This window comes from Mus pahari, chromosome 12, assembly GCF_900095145.1.
Source record: "Mus pahari chromosome 12, PAHARI_EIJ_v1.1, whole genome shotgun sequence".
NCBI classification, from domain to species: Eukaryota; Metazoa; Chordata; class Mammalia; order Rodentia; family Muridae; genus Mus; species Mus pahari.
This window is the reverse complement of record NC_034601.1, coordinates 88183702-88189261: the sequence shown is the minus strand read 5'-3', so window position 1 is coordinate 88189261 and position 5560 is coordinate 88183702.

The window sequence follows — 5560 nt, the reverse complement described above, 5'->3', positions numbered from 1 at the left end:
GATATAAAGTGCTGTAAATAGTTGTTAGTCTGTACAATTTGAAGAATAAGAGGAAAATGTCTGTACTTGTTTAATACAGACAATTAAAAATGTTTATTGGTTTAAAATTTTATATGCCTGAATATTTTTCCTGTATGTGTCTGGTGTTGAGGAGGCCAGAGAGTACTCTCACCCACGCCTAAGCCTACTTATTCTTTGTATTCACATCCACATGAAAACAGCTTCATTCATAAACTAGCTCCTAGGGATAGGTTTCCATCAACTACTAATACAGAACAATCATGGTGATACATTTTAATAAAAGTTAGATGAATAACATGGAAGTCTTTATTTCCCATCTTAAAGTATTTTATCGTGAAGGATCTTAGCAAACTCAACCTACTTCCTTTTTTCCTTCCTTCATTAAGTCAAGAACATGCATATTTAAAAATATATATTTTTAAATTTTACTTGTGTGTGCACGTGCACATGCATGTTTGTGTGATTCCATGATGTTAGAGTTGCAGTTGTGTGAGCTGCCCAGTGTGGGTGCCAGGAAGTAAACTCAGCTCCTCTATGAGAGCAGTATGCACTCTTCACCACTGAGCTCTTGTCCCAGGCCTAGGATTTGTACTTTTAACTAAAGAGAAACCCTTTTTCATTTTTTATTCTTGTGGTGTTAGAGACTATATCTAGGTCCATGTACACAGCAAGCAGAGTCTACACTACCAGAGTTACATCCATAGCCTGTTCTTATTTAACACATAAGATTTTCCAGTTTCTTACTCTTGTGTTTGGGGCTGTTCTTAAGGAAAAGGGAAGTAATTGAGTACAAGGTCTGTACCCTCAGCAGTAGCCTTCATGTATAGACAGTACCTATGCAACTAACAGGTAGTGTATACAGCATGGAAACGCTGGAAATGTGATGAAGGTATTTTATGACAGCAGCACACACAGACTAAGACAACCTCTGATGGTTTATGATGCAGTATCTCACTGTGGGTTTTGTTTGTATTCACTGAGAAGTGGTGAGAACCCTTTGTGTTTTATTGACCATTTGAATATTTTCTTTGGAGAAATGTCTAATCACATTCTTTGCCTCTGTTTTAATTGGGGTATATTTTAATTATCGAGTTGTAAGAGTTATTTATAGATTTATAGATACAAGCCATTTTTCAGATATAAGATTTGAAAGAATTCCCCCCATTCTTTGGGCTACATTTTTACTATCTTGATCAAATAATTTGCAGCACAAGATATATTAATCTTGTGGAAGTCTGAATTACAAAAGCTTCTTTTTGGCCATGTATGCCTTTTTTGGTGTATTTAAGAAGACCCATTGTCTTAGTCAGGGTTTCTATTCCTGCACAAACATCATGACCAAGAAGCAAGTTGGGGAGGAAAGGGTTTATTCAGCTTACATTTTCCACATTGCTGTTAATCACCAAAGGATGTCAGGACTGGAACTCAAGCAGTCAGGAAGCAGAAGCTGATGCAGAGGCCATGGAGGGATGTTCTTTANNGGCTTGCNTCCCCTGGCTTGCTCANCCTGCTNTCTTATAGAATCCAAGACTACCAGCCCAGGGATGGTCCCACCCACAAGGAGCCTCTCCCCCTTGATCACTAATTGAGAAAATGCCCCACAGCTGGATCTCATGGAGGCATTTCTCCAACTAAAGCTCCTTTCTCTGTGATAACTCCAGCTGTATCAAGTTAACACAAACACCAGTACACCTATCAAATGTCTCATTCATATATATATATATATATATATATATATATATATATATATCTTATATTTTCTTCTCAGAGTTTGACAGTTTGACACACATTTAGATCTATAATCTATTTTGGGCTGAGTTCTGGAGACAGTATAGAGAGATCCAACTCCATTCTTTAGTGTGTCCACATATAGCTGCCTACAACTACTGATTACAAAGACAATTTTTTTCCTCTTTGAAATGCTCATCACCTTTGTTGAAAGTCACTTGCTTTTAATCATCAAGGTTTATTTGTGGGCTCAATTCCTTTCTATTGATTTATATGCCTGTCTTTAGGCCAGCACTGTTCTGTCTTGGCTACTATAGCTGTGGAATCAATCTGGGAACAGCTTTGCTATTTCTTTCTTGAAATTATCTTATTCTAGTCAAGTGTATTTTCATATGGATTTTAGAATCAATATATCAATTTCTAGAAAAAAAGCGATTGGTATTGTGACAGTGATTGCATTGAATATATAGATCAATTAAAAGACTATTATAATGTGCTAGCCAAGGGTTTCCAGAAACAGAACCAATGGAGGATCCATACATTTATGTGCATGTGTGCTGTTGTATGTATGTATTGACTAGAAGAAGTCAGGCAATCACAGATGAGGCCATGCTTCATGAGAGACTATCTGCAAAGTAGAGAGCCGAAAAAGAGGTTTTGAGGGTCAGGGAAACTACACGTGCAACTTGGACCATGTCCAGAAGTCTCAGTACCCAGGAAGCCAGCATTGTAACCATCAGACTGTAGTCAAAGGGTTAGGGTTGGGGGGGGCTGCTGTTGCAAACATCAGGGTCTAGAGTTCAACCAACCTGGAGTACGATGTCCAAAGTCAGCCACTGCAGTGGCAGCAACAGTAATTCACACCTGTCTGCAATTGGGATAACAAAGACAATTTCCCTTCTTTTTCTGACCTTTTATGTCTGGACTTCCCGCTGATTGGAACTGCCCACATCCAGGGTATGTCAGCCCCACTCAGTACTCCTAGTCACACTATAGTCTTGTCTGACACACCCAGGAGCATCAAGTGACATCTTACTATTCTGGTTTTCGAAACCCAATTAACTGGGTCTTATTTGCCATTTTATAGTCTTTATGACATGTGTCTTGTATGTCTTTCAAAAAGCACATTCCCAGTTTTGTTTCCTGTGCCCTCCGATGCTGTTGTGATATCACCATCTTCATTTCCAGGTATGCTGAAAATGCAGAGAAAAACAGTTCAGTTCTATGTGTTGATTTAATACCCTGCACCCCTGCTCAGGGTGTTTCAGAGTGGATTGCTCAAGGATGCGAGTCCCTTCCAAAGAGAGCTCTACTACCTCCCTTCTGTTCACAATGCCCGTTACTGTGTTCCTGCCCGGTTGTCCAGAGAAAACTTAGAATTCAATATAAACTATAAGTGGCTGGATTGTGTGCTTGGCTTGGGGAAAAACAGCCAGTTTTCCACCAATAATTGTAATATCAACTGTGGGTTGTTTTGAGACACCCTTAAGGCTGAAGAGGGATGTCATTTGTTCTATTAACATATTATGTAAATTGATTTTTGTGTATGAGTGTGTATGTGTTCACATATGTGTAGGTGCATGTATGTGCATTTGTATATGTACAGAGGCCTTCCTTGAACATGTTCCACCTCATATGTTGAGGAAGCATTTCTGGTTCAAACCAGGTCCTGCTGTTTCCATTCATCCAATAAGTCAGCTTGCTCCACAGACTCTTCAGCTTCACCTCTCATGCACTGGGATCTCAGGTGTGTCACAGTCCCCTTGGCTGTTCACTAGGTTTGGAGATCCAATCTCTAGTCCTTAGGCATACGTAGCACACTTCAGCTACTGAGTCACCCTCCCAGCTGAGAAAATTTGTTTTTTAAATGTTAAGCCAATCTTGTAGCACTGTGACAAATACTGCTTAGTCATGGTGTGCAGTCTCTTGCGTAGTTTTGTACTTGATGCCTAATGTTTAGATTCATTATAAAAGTGTATGAAATTGCCAGATAATAAAAAACAGAGACGAGTCCATTTTATATCTCTAGAAGTTTGTTCTGTTTTAAAATCCATTACATTTGTTAGTTATACCCTGAGCCCGGTTCTCCTGCTCATCATCTTCCTAGCATCTTATTTTGAGGCTATTTATTATGCCCTTGGGTTTAAGGTGTGTCCCCTGATGATCTAAGATGGTCAGATCTTGCTTTTATTTTGTTCCACATGTCACTTCTTCCCTTTGGTTAGACTTACAACCATTCAATCCTGAGTCCTTGCACAGACTCAGGGACTTGGACCTGATCAGGTGGTGAGGAAGTGAAGAAAAGACAAACAGACAAACACTAAGACAAAGACACAAAAAGACAGAAAGTGTGGACTGGGATGTCTGAGCTCTAGGAGAACCTGCAGCAACTTGGAAGCTCAGCTTGTTATATAGAGTTCAGCTAGGAAGCAGGGCTCTTACAAGCAGCTGAACAAGGATACAGGCTTAGTTAAGCTAAGCTCCGTGGGAGCCGCTAAACTCCTGGGCAGAGAAATCTATGCTGAATTTTTTTTTTTTTGCATATACTATAAACATACACCTGGACCAAAGGAAAGCCCTACCATTCTCACTGGTCTGAGGCTCTAGGGTCCTTGACATGACTGGGCCACACACATTCCCTCAGGACTTTGCACATTTAGGCCTTTTCCCTTTCTCCACAGTTTACATTTCATGCTTTCATGTGTGGCTGGAGTTCTCTGTGTTCTGATTCTTCTGCTTCTGAGTGCCTTGCCATCTCTCTTTTCCTGTTCAGCATTTTAAGCTTTCTTCTGTATAAAGTGGGTATTTTATAATGTAAAATTTAAGTTTCTGCAATGATTTATTTTCCTCTTAGAACATTATTATTAGTTTTTAATTATAAGGCAGTATTTATGTGCATATCAGTGCCAGCAGAGGGCATCTGGTTTCCCAGCCCTGGAGCTGTGAACAACCCAATGAGGGTGCTGGAAACCACTGTCAGGTTCTCTGCAGGAGCTCTTATCTGCTGAGATGTCTCTTTACACCCCAGTTGCTTTCTTTTGCTATAGTTTCCTAAGCTTTCTTTTTGGTGATTCCCCTGGGAATATACAATATTCAATACAGATATGTAATCTGTATCTTGTTATCAGAATTCACCTTACATTTAGACATTTATTTCATGGGAGATATAGAAACAATACTTTTATATCACATCGTTTTTCCTCTTACTTTTTTGATTACAAAGTTTGTTACCTTAAACTTCTCATCTGACATTTCCAATCTTCTTCATTTACTTTGTATTTTAAGTTGCCAACTTATGCTTTGAGGTCTGTGAGGTCTGAGGTAGGCTGAGGAAAGCAGGAACTCACTCAGATGTATGAACCCTTGGTTGCTAGTTGGTGGCGCTGCTTGGAGAGGTCTAGAAGGTGTGGTCTTGCTGAAGGAAGTTTGTCACTGGGGGCAAGTTTTGAGAGATTAAAGAATTGAGCCATTTCTATGCCTCTCATTCTGCTTCTTGCTTGAGGTTCCAGATATGGGGCCCTCAACTTCTGTTCTGGTAGCCATGGTGCCTCTTCTCTTTAATACTGATGGACTTGTGTCCTCTGAACCTGTAAGTCCACTCCACATAAACTTTTTTTTTTCCTATAAGTTGTCTTGGTCATGGTGTTTGATCACAGCAACAGAATAGTAACTGATATGATAGCTACGAAGTTTGCTACATACAGTGTCTGCATCTCCACTCTTTCTTTTCTCAATAGAAAGTCACTTTCAGGTCTTTGTAATTGACTTAAATCTCCCCTCCCCTCCCCTCCCCTCCCCTCCCCTCCCCTCC